Below are 19,692 nucleotides of genomic sequence, written 5' to 3' on the forward strand. Positions count from 1 at the left end.
AATGAGATCAGTAAACAGAGATCCAGCTTGGTATGGTGGTTAAGGCTAGAAATGGAGAGACTGTGAGTTCTAATCCTACCTTAGGTACAAAGGCAGCTGCGTGACCTTGGACCATTCTTTCTCTCTCAGCCACTGGAAGAAGAAGGCAAGGACAAACTACTTCTGAAACCTTGCCAAGAAAACTGCAGGGACTTCTCCAGGTGGTTGCTGAGAGTCATTGTAAGGACCTGCCTTGACTAGGTCTCCCAAGAAAGCAGAACTCTCAAAACAGGCATTGTTTCAAAAGGAACTAGTCATAGCTAGTGATAGCAAGGAATCAAAGTGGGGTCTGAGGAAAAATCCCGTCCGATCAGTATATATCACAAGCAATAATTGTTACTCCTCCCCCTGGGGTCACATAGTCTGTTTGACTCTCAGCCAATCCACAGGTGGTATATTGTTTTGGTAATGGACTCTTTCAAGGATTCTCTCGGTTTAGTTTCCCACTCCTTCCAAGTGCAACCGTCTTCCAGATAAGGTTGATGTTATTTGGCTGCATTCCTACCTCTGGGGGAAGGACAGTTTGTCAAGGCAGTGCAGAGCATTCCCCAAGGCATCCCCCTCCCAATAGAATGGCAGGCCCCAAGAAATGGTTACAAAAACATACGTACTATAGAAAGAAAAGCAGCACATTTTATTGTGTAGTGGGTCCGACGCAAGGAAGAGACGCCAGCCAGAGTGTGAGTTCAGCTCTTTATTGGAGGGGATGGCCAACTGGGGAATGAGGGTTACCTGGGGAATGAGGGTTACCTGGCCTCCTTAAATACCAAGCCAGGTAAGTGGACAGCCAATGGGGTTGGCCCTAGGTTTCCCGCCGAAACTGGGTTTCCCGCCAAAAACTGTTCAGGCCAACGCCCCCTGGTGGCTGTTGCTATGCAGGTGCCTGCATACATAACACATTTTTGGGGGGATCTGACAGTCAGCATTGATTTGAAAGCCTGTGCACAAATCAGAACATGATCCACACCTAACTCCTTCCTCCCTACTTTTAAAATTTATGCAGCTCGGGAGGAGACACGAAGCTGGTTCCAGGCAGTAATATCTGCCTCTTTGAATGAGGGTGTCTTCCCCGCCACTTTGAAGGAGGTGGTGGTGAGGCCCCTTCTCAAGAAGCCTGCCCTGGACCCAGCAATTTTAAACAACTATCGTCCTGTCTCCAACCTTCGCTTTTTGTCAAAGGTTGTTGAGAGTGTGGTGGCGCATCAGCTTCCTCTGTTTCTGGAGGAAACTGATTATCTGGACCCATACCAATCAGGATTCAGTCCCGGATACAGCACGGAGATGGCATTGGTCGCACTGGTGAATGATCTCTGGCGGGCTCGGGACAGGGGTTGCTCCTCTGTTCTAGTCCTATTAGATCTCTCAGCGGCTTTTGATACCATCGATCATGGTATCCTATTGCGGCGTCTCAGGGGGTTAGGAGTGGGAGGCACTGTTTTGCAGTGGTTCTCCTCCTATCTCCTGGGCCGCTCGCAATCGGTGCTGATGGGAGGGCAGAGGTCTGCCCCGAGGCCTCTCGTTTGTGGTGTTCCTCAGCAGTCAGTTCTCTCTCCTCTCCTGTTCAACATCTATATGAAGCCGCTGGGTGAGATCATTCATGGTTTTGGGGTAGGGTATCATCAGTACGCTGATGATACCCAACTTTTTTTCTCCACCCCGAACCAACCCAGTGATGCCCTCGCCGTGATGTCCCGTTGCCTGGAGGCGGTCCAGGTCTGGATGGGAAGAAACAGGCTTCGTCTCAATCCTGCCAAGACTGAGTGGCTGTGCATACCGGCATCTCGGACTAACCAGCCTATTCCATCTTTAATGATGGGGGTGAGGTGTTGCCCCCCGTCGATAGGGCATGCAACTTGGGCGTCCTCCTGGATTCACGGCTCAGTTTTGAAGATCACATAGGAGCCGTGACCAGGGGGGCTTTTGCCCAGGTTTGCCTGGTGCGCCAGTTGCGACCCTACCTGGACCGAGATGCCCTACGCACAGTCACTCATGCGCTCGTGACCTCCTGTTTAGACTACTGCAATGCTCTCTACATGGGGCTGCCCTTGAGGACCACGCGGAGGCTTCAGCTGGTGCAGAATGTGGCCGCGTGAGTTGTGATGGGGGTTCCCCGATACTCCCATGTAACACCTCTACTCCGCGAGCTGCATTGGCTTCTGGTTGCCCTCCGGGTGAGATTCAAGGTGCTGGTGATGACCTATAAAGCCCTAAATGGTTTGGGTCCGGGATATCTGAGGGAGCATCTGCTGCCGGCATCAAGCTCCCTTCGTCCTGTGCGCTCCCACAGGGAGGGTCTTCTCAGGGTACCGCCGGTAAAAGATTGCCGGTGGACAATACCCAGGGGGAGGGCCTTCTCTGTGGGTGCGCCGGCCCTTTGGAACCAGCTGCCTGTAGAGCTTAGGACTGCCCCTGACCTCCACTCATTCCGCCAGGACCTGAAGACCTGGCTCTTTGAGCTTTCTGGCCTGGACTGAGAGTATTAATTGGGGTTTTAATTGGATCTTAATTGGGATTTTTATATTCAAGTTTAATGTAATCATTTTAATTGTTTTTAATTTTTATAATTGTTGTATTGTTTTCTTTTTAAAAAACCTTGTGAACCGCCCTGAGTCCTACGGGAGAAGGGCGGTATATAAGTCTAATAAACTAAACTAAACTAAACTAAACTAAAATTCAAAGAAAATTTAAAAGAATATACTCAGGAATGTGGGTGTCTATTCCTTACCATGCTGACACCAAAGTGACCAAATGTGTCTTGTGTCATCCTAGCACAAGCTTTAATTTTTTAAATCTTTTAATTTGCATGCAGGTATGTAAGGTATGTAAGTTTGGCGGGTCGAATCCCAAGTGCCGTGTAACAGAGTGAGCACCTGTTACTCATGCCAGCTTCTGCCAACCTAGCAGTTCGAAAGCACGTAAAAATGAAAGTAGAAAAATAGGGACCACTACAGTGGGAAGGTAACAGTGTTCTGTGCACCTTTGGCATCCAGTCATGCCGGCCACATGACCATGGAGTCATCCTTGGACAAACACTGGGTCTTTGGCTTTGAAACGGAGATGAGCACCGATCCCTAGAGTTGGAAATGACTAGCACGCATGTGCGGGGGAACCTTTACCTTTACCTATGTAAGTGATGGAGTGTGTGTTGCAGTCTTTGACATACGTTTTATGTCTTATGGACTGTTGTGGTTAGAGAGAAAATAATAATAATAATAATACAATTGTCAATAAGAACGACGAAGTCTGGATAATGGATCTGCCAGCATCTAGAGATAGAAGAAGGGAAGAGAAAAAACTGGAAAAGATAAAATAGAATAATTATGGCAAAAAAAGAAAATGAAAAAGCAATGGTTGCGCCTTGGGTGCAATCCCAAAACATCTCTAGCAACACTTGAACACCATTGGCATTGACAAAAACACCATGAGTCAATTGAAAAAAGAAGACAATTTTAGTTGGAAAAGCTTACATCCTGCAAGCTTGATACCTTTAAAACCATCAAACATCTACATCAGTCTATTCCAGGTCCTTGGGAAGGACTCAATAGGTGAACCAAATCTAGTTTAAATACCTGGCTGACTTGTAACAAACCATAATAATAATGGCATATCATATGCAGATTTCTTTGTGGAACATTCCACAGAGATTTCAAACCTTTTTAAAATGAGGACCTTTCTTGATTTCTGGCTTATTGCTGATGGCAAATAGAAGTCTTGCCTCCACAGGTATCGAAGAAATATTTGTTCCTTTCTTTGAAATTATTCTGTCTGAGATTTGTTTTGTTTTTAATATCCATGGCACAAGCCTTTGCATTCAGCAGCCAGGAGTGGAAAGGGAGCATGATTTCCCCATTGCAGGGTGAGAACAGCTGCAAAAACAAGATTAAAAAAGAACTGAAAAAAAAATCCTTCCCTAATCATTAAAAAAGGAGGATGTATAAAAGAACATTCCCCTTTGAATTCATTTGCCTACACATAAACCACCTTAAATCAGGTAGTTGTTTGTGACTTGAGACAGCAGTGCAGGGCATAAAGTATACATTGTCAGCACTGCAGCATCCTGAAAATGAGAATGTCTCGCTGGAAATACAGAGCGGTCAAGCAGAGGTTCTCCCAGCCCATTTCCCAGGCAAAAGCAGATCCATTTTCCTAAGATTTGACATTTTAGCTCAGTGAGCAGAAGGTGGAAAGCCATGTCTCTCCCTTAGAACAGCTCCATCAGTATGTTTGCCTCACCTCCATCATTATGATGGTGTCACATAATAAATCTCCCTCTGGGGCTGTTATTGTACTGGCCCTTTAACCTGCCGGAAAGTCAATCATGTATACAAGTGCTACAGCGCCAGTGTGCTGATAAGGAGCTTTAGAATACACCTGCAGAACTGGTCCTTCAAAATTACATAGAGATTCCTAGACTTGGAGCATAGTAGCTGCAGCAGAATAAAATAAGGAGAAGTTTCCTCCCAGTCCACCCCAATAATCTCCTTTGCAAAACAAGCACGTGATGATAAGTGGAATGGATGGGCAGAGAGCTTAAGAGAGTGAGAAGCAAATTTGTCATAGCCTATACAGGTAGTCCTTGACTTACGACCAAAATTGAGACCAAAATTTCTGTCGCTAAGTGAGACATTTGTTAAGCGAGCTTTGTCCCATTTTACGATCTTTCTTGCCGCAGTTGTGAAGTGAATCACTGCAGTTGTTAAGTTAGGAAGATGGTTGTTAAGTGAATCTGGCTTCCCCCATTGATTTTGTTTGTCAGAAAGTCACAAAACATGATCACATGACCCCAGGACACTGCAACCGTCATAAATACAAGCCAATTGCCAACTGTTCAAATTTTGATCACATGATCGTGGGGATGCAGCAATGGTCATAAGCGAGAAAAAGGTCATAAGACACTTTTTCAGTGCCATTGTAACTTCGAACAGTCATGAAACTGTTTTAAGTCAAGGACCAACTATAATTCAAATAATGGTAACTGTAAATTGTTTAGATCCTACATAAACAGGTTGCCAGAGTTGATCTAAGTCCAGTGAAGGGAATTTGGGGTTCAAGTGATCCAGTTATTTATCATCCACAAGAAATATTTGCCACATATGTGCTTAACCTTTATTATTTATTAGATTTTCATCCTACCTTTATAATTTACTCAGGGTGGTGAAGATATCTAATACTCCTTCCTCTTCCTTTTTTTTTACAACAACAGCCCTATGAGGTAGGTTGGGCTGAGAGAAAGTGACTGGCCCAATTTTACCCATCTGACTTTCAAGCCTATGGTGGGACTAAAACTCACAGTCTCCTGGTTTCTAGGCCAGCATCTTAATGACTACACCAAACTGGCTCTTAACTTTTGCACATCTGAACTTAAAAAAGAAGGCAGAGGAGACTAGCTATTGGATAAATATAATATGAAGCTTTCTTTAATAAACCCACAGAGCTCCTGTAAACCGGATAATCTCTTTCTTCTTTATTCTCTTGCAAAGGACTAGAGAATAAGGTGGTAGCCGTTCTGTATGAGTTTTTGGAAGAGGCAAAGTAGTTCACCGGCTTAAAGACACTGGATTTGCCAGCTGGAAAAAGCCAGTTCTCTGTACCCCAGCAGTTTGAGTCCTAATGCTGCATGACAGAATGAGTGCCCATCACTGACCTCGGCTTCAGCCAAGCTAGAAGTTCAAAACATACAAAATGCAAATAGATAAATAGGTAGCACTCTGGAGGAAAGCAAAAGGTGCTTTCTGACATAGCAGAAACCAATCGGCACTGGATCTGCCTGAATGCAAGGCAAAATTGGTGGAGAAAAGTCCTGGATGATGCAGACACTCCTGCAGAATGACATTAATAACTAGCTTGCTCCCTGCGATACAGCCTGGATAGCTCGCATGTGTGAACTAAGAGAACCAGCAATCTTAGCCAGCCAAACTATTGTGTAATAACAGTGTAGACTCCTCTCAATGTACAAATTGAGAGGAGGAAATAAAGTAAAGTAAATAAATCTGGATGAAGATTTATATTACTGTATATATAGTATGTTTATTATATAGACAAGACTGCATATTATCTCCTGAAGCATTGCATGCTTTGTTTTGTAAGGTTTTTTTATATAATGCCTTGATTTTCTTTTGTATTGGATATTTTAAACCATGGCTTGTGATAGATGATACATAGATGATAGACAGACAGACAGATATAGGCAGAGACCAGAGAGCAAAGTGGCAGAGAGCAAACAGATGATAATTACACAAGGAATAAAAACGAAACATAGTAATACTAGTTATTGATTGATTTTTTTATCTTACCTTTATTCCTTTATAAATAAGGAGGGTGAACATACATAATATTCCTCAAATATTCCTCTTCCTATTTTCCCCACAATGTGTGAGGTGGGCAGGGCTGAGGAAGTGTGACTGGCTCACTCAGAGTCACCCAGCTGGCTTTCATGCCTGAGGCAAGAACTAGAACTCAAAATCTCCTGGTTTCTAGCCCTGCACCTTAACCACTATGCCAAACATACACATACATTTTCTAGGGAGGGAAAATAAATAAATGAATGCATAGTTAATCACTTAATGTACCACTGTCTAATATATTAGTTACAACTGAGTTGTTAAAATATCTGAATAAAAAAATTTGTACACTATCTTCTTTTATCCAAAATATCCCTCAAGGTAGCTAATAAAAATCAAGCAGCTTTATACACTATAGACTTATACATTATATAATTTAATGTTAAAATTTATATGAACCAGATTAAAATGTAATTAAGAACCCAGACAACGAAAAAAAAACAAATAAGCCAAATTAATTAAAAAATATCTTAGCAGAAAAATCAGTTTAAAGACCATGTGTCTAGATAAATAAAAATAAAATTGTGCAGAGCTTCTTGACAATATTATAAAAATCTGATCAGGAAAAAGGATGTTAATAGATTGGATCTGGAATGGAATGTTTGAGGATTCAATCTCTGTTTCTGAATCAAGCCCTCATTCATAGTGGAATTCATTCTTAATCATAAGCCCCCCCTTGCAAGAAAAACACACACATTTATATTAAAAAAAGAAGAACTCCTGGCAAGTTGAGAGTCAGAAGAGGCCCATTAATGGACAATGATGTTTATAACATGCTCCCATTTAATTTATGAGGCAGGAAGCATGAGATTTGCACCTTTAGATTATTTTTTTATGTTTTGTGTGCCTTTATTGTTTTATAAATAACTCAAGGCGGCAAACATACTTTTTTCTCATCTTATTTTCCCAACAACAACAACACTGTGAGGTAAGGGGCTGAGAGGGAATGAGTGGTCAAAAATCACCCAGCTGGTTTTCATGCCTAAGGCAGAACTACAATTCACATTCTCCTGGTGATTGACTGGAAGTCATGCAGCTGGATTTCATGCCTAAAGTGGGACTAGAACTCAGTCTCCTGGGTGATTGGTCCTAAGTCACCCACCAAGTTTTCATACTTAAGCCAGAACTAGAACTCACTGTCTCCTGGTTTCCAGGCTCCATACTTTAATGGGACATTTTTTTCATGGTTGTTAAGAATATCATTGCAATAGTTAAGTGACTCACCTGATTGTTAAGTGAATCCAGCTTTCCCCACTGATTTTACTTGTTGGAAACTAGTTGCTAACATCACCATGGGACGCTGCAACCATCGTAAGTACATGTTGTTGTTGTGAGCTGCAAAGTCATGTCCGACCCATCGCGACCCTATGGACAATGTTCCTCCAGGCCTTCCTGTCCTCTACCATCTTCTGGAGTCCATTTAAGCTCATGCCTACTGCTTCAGTGACTCCATCCAGCCACCTCGTTCTCTGTCGTCCCCTTCTTCTATTGCCCTCAATCTTTCCCAGCATTAGGCTCTTCTCCAGTGAGTCCTTCCTTCTCATTAGGTGGCCAAAGCATTTGAGTTTCAGCTTCAGGATCTGGCCTTCTAAAGAGCAGTCAGGGTTGATCTCCTCTAGGACTGACCAGTTTGATCGCCTTGCAGTCCAAGGGACTCGCAGGAGTCTTCTCCAGCACCATAGCTCAAAGGCCTCAATTCTTTGGCGCTCAGCCTTTCTTATGGTCCAACTTTCACTGCCATACGTAAGTACATGCTGGTTGCCAAATGCCCGAATTTTGATCATGTGAACATGAGGATGTTGTAATGTTTATAAGTATGAGGACTGGTCATGTCACTTTTTTCAGTATCATAACTTCAAATAGTTGCTAAATGAATGATTGTAAATTGAGGATTACCTGTATATAAGCCATATACTTGAAAGAAAGGTAACACTGATGTTATTCCTGAGATAGCACTAGCAATAATGCTTAGACTTATATACCGCTTCACAGTGCTTTACAGCCCTCTCTAAGCGGTTTACAGAGTCAGCATATTGCCCCCAACAATCTGGGTTCTCATTTTACCGACCTCAGAAGGATGCAAGGCTGAGTCAACCTTGGGCCAGTGAGACTCGAACTGCTGAACTGCTGTCAGCTGGCAGTCAGCAGAAGTAGCCTGCAGTATGACATTCTAATTGCTGCGCCACCAGGCCTCAGAGATATTTGAGGATATGGCGGTACGGTTTTCCTTGGCACCTGTATGGAATGGGATTGTGGTGGGATTCAAATATGTGAACAACCAGTTCTTTGCGTGGATGCCACTTCCGGAAGTCAATTCTGGACCTCGGCAACAAAAAATGAGCTACTGGTTCTGCCAAACTGGTATGAACCGGCTGAATCCCATTGCTGATACTGGTTTTTTATGGGTTCTTTCTTTTTTCCATCTCCCAGCTTTACCTGCAGTCCTGGGATTTCCTACTAATGATCTATTATCCATTCAAGTATTAACTAGGTCTGATCCTGGTTAACTGTTGGTGATCAACTAAGTCCAGCCATGTGCTGTGTATCACCTATTAGAGCTATTTTAGGAGAAATAATTGCAGGATTTTTATTCCATTTGGAAGGCCTTAAAATGTTTTGAAAATAGAGGTGGCCTTAAATTCCTTATGGGAATTTATTTTCCTCATTTTGGCGTCCTGCTTTCAGGCCACTTTGGCTGCAAAAGGATCCTTTTTATTCCCATTGTTTATTCATGGTCCAGCAGATTTCTCAACACTTGCTTGAACGATACTTTTAGTGGCTTGTATTTATAGACTCCACCTGGAGAGAAGTAAATTAATTTATCCTCTTCTGGGCCTCATCTAGAATGTCACATCCAAAGTATTTCCAACACCATTTGGCTCTGTAGCATCTTTTTCCCCTCTCCTTTCATTCTAAAACAGTCTGCAGATTCAAGATTTTTTATAGAGTCTTTTACGCATTCCTCATAAAGCTTAATCACCAGCATAAACAGCATTTACCTAAATATATCTTTGTTCATGCTCTTTGATAACAAATTAGGCTGCGCTGAATTATTTACAGGGACTCACTCCCAGAAGTGGGAGGGAAGCAAAGCTTTGGCAAAGCCGTTAAGCAAATCTCTGCATTAAGGCTTCCAGCCTTGTTCTGTCTAGCCTTCTTCGAAGCTACTCTCAAGGGGAGATGGCTGCATATGCAAGTTAATGAGCTCACATCTGGTGGCTTAACAGATGTCCCAAATGAATGAATTCAGCTTAAGGGCTCTCCACACTTCCAGGGAGAAAAATCCTTTCCCTTGCATTCAGGTGGTCCTCAACCTATGACCACAATTGTGAGCACAATTTTCATTGTTAAGCAAGGTGGTAGTTAAATGAGTCGCACTCAGTTTTACAATCTTTTTTTACCCCAGAGTTGTTAAGCAAATCACAGTGGTTAAGTGAATCAGGCGATCATTAAGCAAAAATTGCTTACTACATGGATTTTGTTTGTTGAAAATCACAAATGCCAATCACATGACCCCAGGATGTTGCAATTGTCATTAATCCATGTTGGCTGCCCAGTGCCTGAATTCTGATAATGTGACTGTGGGGAATGCTACAATGGTCGTAAGTGTGAGGTCTGGTTGTAAGTTATCTTTTTTGAGTGACTTTCACTAGTCGCTAAATGAATGGTTGCAAATTGAGGACTACCTGTATTGCAGATCAGGAGATTTCATCAGGGTTTTGGAAAGATGAGTAAGAATACACATAAATGCATGCATACATGTGTGTGTGTGTGCATGTGCACATATGTGCATGCATGCAAATGAAGGGGCTCTGGTGCACACCTACTCAGAACCCTGACCAACCTATATAACCTTTACCCAGGGCATCAAGTAATTTCTGATCCAAAGATTATTTTCTTTACCCCCTAGAAATACCTGGCTTACACAATTGCTTCTGCTGAGGAGAGAAAGAAAATGTCCTCCTCAAAGGAAAACTGTTACAGAGAAGACAGAAAAGCAATCTGGGTTCATTTTCATCAGTGTTCCACTGTATAGGCAGTTCATTTCCTAAGGAAGATGGAGAACAAGTTGCAGGAACTGGGTATGTCTTGTTTAATAAAAAGAAGGATTAGGGGTGACATGATAGCAATATTCCAATATTTGAGGAGCTGCTGCAAAGAAGAGGGAGGCAACCTATTTTCCAAAGCACCAGAAGGAAAGACAAGATGCAGTGGCTGAAAATTAACCAAGGAGAACCAAGGAGAAATTTCCTGACTGTGAAAACAATCAACCAGTGTAACGGCTTGCTTTCAGAAGTTGTGGGACTGGGCAGCCATTCATCTGAAATGGTATAGGATTTCCTGCTTGAACAGAGGGTTGGACAAGACCTCCAAGTTCCCTTCCAACTGTTATTCTGTTATATGTATGGATCCTCTCCCAAACAGTGTTATCTTGCCCTATAATTAGAAATGTATGGTCAGCCTCTTGCTTTTCCTGAACTTTTCCAGCTAGACATGGAGTCTGGGAGAAAGCTAAATTGTTTGCTCACCTGTAGGTGAGTATTGCCCTTTGAATATATTGAGGAAGAAAATCAATTCATTTGAGCTGTAGTGCTGGAGAAGGCTCCTGCATTTTCATTGGACAGCAAAGTACTAGAGTACAAGCAAGTACTAGTTTACGTAACATCAGATATGTCACTAGAAATCATGAAACTGCATCTCACTTTGGGCATGTATGTGGGAGAATTCACTGGAGAAAGCAATTATGTTTGGAAGAGTTAATGATAAAAGGAAACCAGGGAACCAAAGAACATGATGGCTAGAGATCATCAAAGCTGACACCTGCCAGAGCATAGAACAACTCAAAGAAGTAGTGCAAAATTGGAAGATGTGGAGAGACCTGGCCCATAGATACAAGCCCAAGAGTTGGATTTGACTGAATGGTTACCATCATCATCGAATGCAGCCTCACCTCAAACTTCTTAACTCAGATGAAGAATATTAGAGAATCAAACACAGGGTAGTAAACACAGTGGATGGAATCCCTGAGCAAGCCTTTTATGTTAGCCTTGTATAGAAATTGAGAAGTTTTGAGAGCAAATCATTACCTTCTCTCATTTTCATGCTAAGTCTATAATCTACATATTACATTATTTTACTGAATCATTGCAATTAATTTAAGACTGTTTGGGAGGAAGGAGAGAGAAAAGGGAAGAAGCCCTGAGCTCTAAGAATTTATACAAGGCAGCTCTTCTCAACAGTCTCAGGAAATTCAAAGCTTCTTTAGCATTCTGAGTGGTTCTCCAATTATCTTCTGTGTTTAAATTACCTTTCACTCTAAATCTGAATGGTAACAAGAAGAGAGTAATTTCAGAAAACTCTCTACCTTTCTGGAAATTGCACTAATGCAAACATCTTTGAGCTAGATATTTCTTTCCTTGCTAAAACTAAAACCCACACATTCGGCACTGCAAACACTTGAGAGTTCTTCATAACTCTCCCTTCTCTGTTCTTTTCAAACATGAAGATCTACAGCATTTAAAAATTGTGCAAGTTGTGAATTGTGCATAAAATCAAATATACGCGTCCCAGGATAATGTTGCAGGATCCAAACTGAGTCAGTCACTGGGATCAAAGGTTTATTCTTCCAAGAAGGTGGGATCATTCTGGAACCCATCCTAAGGGAATTTTTCTCTCTCTCCAGAATATGTACAGTAGAGAGAGAGAAGTTCCCTCAGGATGGGCTCCAAGCATGAGCCGGAAACCTTTGGTCCTGGTGACCGACTCAGATTGGATCCTTGTATCATGTGTTCAACTAGGCACAGACGTTGTGGAGGATCCATTTTGACTTTATGTTCTCAAGCTATGAAGGAATCCCAGATGCAAAACCAAGAAACTATAGTAGTATTTGGTTGCTTTTTCTCTGTATCACGTGGCTTGGCTCTCTAGCTTTGATTCTTCTTAATTATTTCATTGAGTTAGATCCTAACCTAACATCGATTATAAGAAATTCATAGCAAAAGTAGATTTCTTAGAACAGTTTTCCCTAATCTGTGCATTCTACTAAAGTTGGATTTCCACATCCATAATGTCTATACTGTTGGGAAGCATCAGTGATATAGCCCAACATACGTGAAGAATGTCAAATTGAAGAAGACAGCTTTCTCATATAAAAGATAACATATCATAGACATGAACAATATAAATTAAAATTAGGTGAATCCTTTATGGTCATCTAATATAAATAATAACATCACCTGCCTCAGTTTTATAATGGGAAAAGGTTATTCAAAATAACATTTTGAAGGTCAATATTTTTCACTCTTGATGTGTAGACACTCCATGTTTACAAGCTGTCCTCTGCATCAAAGTTTAATGGGGCATTCAATGAATTCTGCAGATTATAGTCTGCATTTTTGATCAGCTAGGACATTTAATGGCCTGGAATTGGCAATAATAGCCTCAATAATCTTTTTGTGTTGGTTGTCATGACATTTTTCTGATTAGGAGCTAGAGAAGCTCTCCCATAAAGAAAGGCGAGAGCATCAGGGACTCTTAATGAAGCACAGATGTAAGGGGAAATAAAATAGGGGTAGATAAAAATCACATTCAAAGCATGGAAAATGGGAAGTTTTTTCTCCATTTTTTTCCCATTATTAGAATTCAATTCAGCCACCAAAATCAAATATACATAGAATCAGGATGGATAAAAAGAAGAAATTGCTTACAGATTGCACGGATGAACTATGACATTCATTGCCGTCAAATGCAATGCCAATATATTTGATGTATTGATTATGTGCCATTAAGTTATTCTTGACTCTTGGTTCTTTCATAGATAGATTTTCTTCATGAGCCAATTTATGTAGAAATATTTAAAAGGGCACTGGCTAAGTTAATGGAGGATTGAGCTATGAGTACATGGCATTTACTGTCTCCTGCTTCATAGAAAGGAAACTTTAATATTTTTGCTAAAAAAACAAGGGTGGAGATGGAAAGCAACTTTTACCTCCCTGTCCATAATTTTAAGTGTCCCGATTGTGTTTGGTTGGTGATAAGTGACATAGAATATTTGGCTATATGAACTTTTCTCCTAATCCAGGAGAATGTTTATGTTATCATGCGTTCCATCAGTGATGTATAAAATAAGGATTTCCAGTGATGTATATAATAAGGAATGTACTTTGGTGCTTCTGTCAAAGTTTTGGTCTCACTATAGAATAGTGAGGTGAAGAGACTGTTGAATTTATCAGCCCCCAAATCTTGATGCACAGTTTATTTAGTTTTCCAATTCTTAGAGAAGCTCCAGAGGAAGGGAGAAAAAAAGACAGGGTGATGATTGGAACTCAAATAACACAGATTTCATAGCAACTATGATATGACAGTAGCATATGACAGCAGCTCTCTCTTCTGCTACCATTGTGTCTTCAAGTAGCCATCCAGCAGAGCTTTTTCAAACAGTGAATGGGCTTTTAAAATTGAACTGGTATGAGAAAATAGGGACCTGCTGTGCCAATTTGGTGAATACTTTAAGGGTAAAACCATTCAGGTTCATGGTAAAGTTGCAACTATTATTCATTGTGTCCCTTGCAAAGGACTCCAAAGTGCTGTCTAGTCTGGTTTTAAGATCACAGTTTTGGTTGTTGCAGCCTAAGAACATAGACAATTATATTGGGGAGATATCAGGCAATCACTTCTATACTACCCCCCAGTCCACTTTAGCTTTTAAGAGCAGATAATCAGGTGTTTTTTTGTGACAGGAGATGGCATTGAGCTAAATAGCATAAAAGAGCTAAATAGCAATGGGCTATCCATTCTGGATGAGGAGCTCAGGATTAAGACCCACAGGACAATTGGCACTCTAACCCATGTTGTGGAAGAGGAAACTTCAGGAGGTTTAACAATTACCCATGATCTCATTCTCTGTCAAGGCAAATTAGGAGGCTGATTATAAGCCATGAGGAATAATGCCTTCTCAGTTCTTTGGGGTAGAACACTGGTAATAGGGATCAAAAATGACTGTGCAGACTCTTTTGGGAACCCAAGAGATAAAGAACCAAAAAACACTGTAATTAACTTTCCCAATAAATTTTATTTAAAAGCACATTAGATGCCATGTATTATATATGTAAGCATCCCACTAAGTAAGGACAATTCACTTGAGACCTTTAGTTCATGCCTGTGTGAGTAGAAAGATCCTCATCTTAGAATCTATTGAATATTATTTATTTAAATTATTATTAATTTTTATTATTAATTTTATTTGTATACCGCCCTTCTCCTGAAGGACTCAGGGCAGTGAACAGGGCAAACATATAAAAGTACAAAATACAAAAATTAAGAAAGAATTAAACAAAATGCCCAAGCTACAACAATAAGTTGTACATTTAAAACAACAATAAAATCCAAACCCATCCCCCATCAGGCCAGGCCGGCTTGTTCGAACAAATAAGTCTTCAGATCGTGTCGGAAGGAGCGAAGGTCGGGCGCCATCCAGAGCTCAACCGGCAACCGATTCCATAAATCCGGGGCGCCCACAGAGAAGGACCTCCCCCTGGGGGGCCACCAGACGACATTCTCTGACCGGTGGCACCCTGAGGAGGCCCTCTCTGTGGGAACGCACAGGGCGGAGGGAAGTTGACGCCAGCAGCAGGTGATCCCTAAGGTACTCTGGACCCATGCCATGTTTTAATCCTGCCTAAATTATTTTGTGTAAGTAACATACATACCTAATACCCTTTCCTCCTACAGTTTCCCAATAAAAACCCTATGAGGTGAGGTGAACTGAGAGAGGGTGACTGGCCCAAAGTCACCCAGCTAGCTTTCATGTCTAAGATGGAACTAGAACTCACGGTCTCCTGGGTGCTGTGAGTCTGGCTGGGTGCCTTAATCACAATGAAATTGTTAGGTGAGTCTACTAAGAATGAAACACCCTGTTAATGACTCTCATCTTTGTCTTTTTTGTCACCTAAATCAGGACATTCTTGGCAATGTGTAGACAGGTATTTAGTTATGGATTGGATGTCAGCAAATAAAGTGAATTCTCACAAGACAAAGGAAGAGACACTGTTGGGCAATTGTTTCCAGATAGGCAGATAAAACAGACAGGCAGACATATACCTATCCTGATGTAAATTGTGTTCCACAGATTAGACAATGATGAATGATAGGATTCTGCTAGATTTAGCATGGCTACTTAGGAGGCCTATGTGACCTGATTGGCTTATAACCATTTCCATTTAATAAACACAGTTATCCCAGTGGATGGTTGCAATGCTTCAGATTTGGGATGTCCTTTGAAAGAACTCACAAGGACAGAACAAGGACATGGAAGTGACTTCCCATGGGGCAAAATAAGGCTACACAAATTGCATTCGGTTACTGCCAGCTAGTAGAGACTACCTGCCTATTCTCTTCAGATTCTATACTAAACTACTATGGAAGCCACTAGTGAGAAGCTACATGAAGCTTTCATAATCTAATATTCTCCCATTATACTGGCTATAATTCCTGTAATGTTAGGGCAGTTTTTTTTTTATTACATTTATATCCCGCCCTTCTCCGAAGACTCAGGGCGGCTTACAAGCTTAGCAGTAGCCTTCATTCTATGTATATGCCTGCTTGTTAGGGCTTTCACACACACCCCAAGCGGCATTATTACAAAGTCAGCTTATTGCCCCCAACAATCTGGGTCCTCATTTTACCTACCTCGGAAGGATGGAAGGCTGAGTCAACCTTGAGCCTGGTGGGATGCAAACCTGCACTAATTGCAGGCAGCTGGTGTTACTTAAGGAGGCATCAGCCCACTGCTCCACCAAGGCTCAGGTTGAGAAAGCTGAGCTAAGCTACAACAAGAATTTATTTCCATGTGGTAAAAAATGGACAGTAGTTTTACTCTTTGGCCCCTATGTTGCATTAGTGCATGAGATGGGATATTCTACTGGCTTATCTCCACATCTGTGGAGAAAATTTTACAGTGATGTTTTTGTGACTAGGGAGAGGGTACCAGCCACATCATTATTTATGTGTAATTATTTAGCAAGAGGAAGTTGAAAACCTCAGCACAGTCTGAACAGCAAAACAGGAAGAAGCCTTGTCACAAGAAAATTAGTATGTGGGTTCTCATCTGCCTTCCCCAACTTCATACTGCAGCTCTCAAATGCTTTTGACAAGGCAAATCTATAGAACTGCAAAGTATCAAACTTGCCATCTGTTTCCAAAGGGATGTCAAAGGACCTGTAATTGTCATTATCATAATGTGCTAATGACTAATTAAGGGGACAAACAATTAGCAAGGAACAGAAAGTATGGAGATATGATTGTGGAAAAATTCATCCTAGCTGATATTGAAAAGTGAATGCATACTCCTGGTGATCTGGCTGGGACCCACTCAATAGTTTTTGGCTTTGTTATACAGGAGGATCAGCCATAACAAATATTTACTCTTCTGTTTAAAGAGGAAGCATAAATTCTATAGAAGAAACACAAAAGTCAGGCAACACATACAACATTATGAGTCTTTAATCTAATTTTGGGATGGTTCTATAAAAGTCTTGCCTTTAGGGAGGTATCTCTCCCCACCAATTTTGCTTAGTAGGTCTGGGATCTTCTTTTTTTTTAATTACATATCTGTATTACCTTGAAAAAGAAGAGGCAGAGGAAAGGAAGGATTGAGGAATCGGAGTGGATTGTAGTGCTCCATCACTGATGGTTTTCAAACACAGACTGGACAACTGTTCGACTAGGATGGAATAAGGTCTCCTGCTTTGAGCAGAGGTTTGGATTAGAAGACCTTCAAGGTCTCTTCCATCCTTATGATTCTATGTTCTAGACTCTCATGGCATAATCTGAAACCACACTAGGACAGCCACATTTCTGAAGCTAAGTAGGCATATTTCTAGTCAGATGCTTGGTGAGAAACAACTGTGTAATGATGGAGGTTTGTCCATAAGAGATTGGAGATTTCAGATCTGTTCTCCCAGACTCCATGTGGCTCATCATGACCTATCTTAATCCATCTGACTGGTAGTTGTCATTGCCACCATTATAACTTCCAAAGAATGTCTTCCCCTGGTGTCTGGTGTGTGGTGTACATCAGGAACTCCCTGAAAGAACTTTCATGGGGTCACTCTTAGATTTGTTGCCTGAATCTATTACTAGGGAATTCACTCCTCAGAGTTAACCTTGGGAACAGCTGTTTCTAAACTACTGATTGATCTGGTTAAGCAAGTTAGTTAAATCTAGTCACAATGCAGTATGGTTCCCTGAGATTCTAAGAGACTTACAAAAGGTCAGAGGTCCCAAAACATCAATTACATACTTAGTAGTCTTGGATGTCCCAGTTGGATTGTTAGAGTTTACCATATGATTGGGGGGGAGGGTGTCCATGGGACTGAAATCAGTGAACTCTAGAAGGCAATGACTTATCAGGGGTCTATAGGAAGATGTCCCAATGGTATAGAAGAATTGTGAGATCATTTGAAAGTTGAAGGCAGACCCCAACACACTGGCAAAGAGATCATCCTATAGATACATATTCTGTTCAGATTAGTCTTGATATTTTTAAGAATGTTTTCTTTTATAGTGCCAATCTCTTTTCCTTATGTTATTTGCCCTTTGGTAATGGAGAAAGAAGAGGCTTTATTTTTGGAGCTGTTCTGCATCTTGATCTGAGACAGGTTATTTGTATTCCCAAGGTATAATGAGTCCAGTCAGTTGTTCTTCATAAAGCATGTTGCTGTTCAAAGTTGAAAAACTTCTGGTGAATCTAAAAAAAAAAGAAGAAAAGAATTTTCATTGGCTTTGCACATTATAATAAATATCCTGGGAATAAATGGATCTATCACAGAGGGAGAAATTGTGTTTTCATTCCTACCAATGTAAAAAGATAAGTGTTTAGTTTATCACATTTATGATTTATCTCTCTCTAAACTTTGTTCCCAGGCAAGCAGCCTATGAAGAAGCATCAAAATTCAGCTAGTTTATGCTGTAATGCAGAGTGCAAAAAGTGTGGCTAGAGTAGGCAGGGACTCAAAATTACCCTTGCTTTGCATTTTTGGAAGCTTGAGAGGCATATAAGAAATAAAAGGTGGTCTTAAAATTTGTAGAGGTTAAAGGCATCTAACTCATCCCTTCAAAATTCTAGTTCTTCTCCCAAATCTGAGAGTTTAGTGCTGGCCATGTTTAGATTATAATCTTTGATATGGTGTGCAAAGTTTGGTGCAGTTCTCAAACTGATAGAATTTGTGCACTTTTGCCCTGCTCAATTGAAAAGACCAGACACAGGTTGCATTATGGCTGATGGGCTGTGATTCATGCAAGGTCACTGTTTTAACATACTCTTCATTCTATATCTGTCTATCATTTCTTTATCCAATTTATGTGGCCATCCATATAAAGACAACAATGACATTAGGCAGCATACAATGGTTAAAAACAAAGCAACAATTTAATAAGAACAACAGCCAAAGCCACAAACAGAACCCATAAAAAAACACTGACCATCAGACCTGGTAAGTAATTCTAAACCTTGGCTTTCCCAAGAAGTAAGGCAGAGATCTGGGCAAACAGAAACCATAGGACATGTTTATATAGACAGTTTGGGTTTTATTATTTTTAATGTATTTTAACTTATTGTTATAAGCTTTGGGCATTTTGTTTAATCCCTTTTAATTTTTGTATTCTTGTATTTTTATATGTTTGCCCTGTTCACCGCCCTGAGTCCTTCGGGAGAAGGGCGGTATACAAATAATAATAATAATAATAATAATAATAATAATAATAATAATAATAATAATAATAATAATAATAATAATAATAATAATAATAATAATAATAATAATAATAATACTTATTATTATTATATTATTATTATTACTTATTATAAAGCTATAGAAGATGGTGAATTAAAAAAGGGGGGAGGGGAAGAAATGTTATCTCCTTCCATAAATCCTTCTCTTGAAACCTGAATCAAATTACAGTCACATAATAATAATAATAATAATAATAATAATAATAATAATAATAATAATAATAATAATAATAATAATAATAATAATAATAATAATACTTATTATTATTATTATTATTATTATTATTATTATTATTATTATTATTATTATGTGACTGTAATTTGATTCAGGTTTCAAGAGAAGGATTTATGGAAGGAGATAACATTTCTTCCCCTCCCCCCTTTTTTAATTCACCATCTTCTATAGCTTTATGTCATTTCTGGGGCTACTGAGGATTCTTAAAAGTTAAAGACTAAGGTCATAAAGAGACAACAGAGATATTATGAACCAAAATATGTATGCTTTTGGATTTCCAGAGCATC

This window comes from Vipera berus (assembly GCF_964194415.1).
Source record: "Vipera berus genome assembly, chromosome: 1".
Classification (NCBI taxonomy): domain Eukaryota; kingdom Metazoa; phylum Chordata; class Lepidosauria; order Squamata; family Viperidae; genus Vipera; species Vipera berus.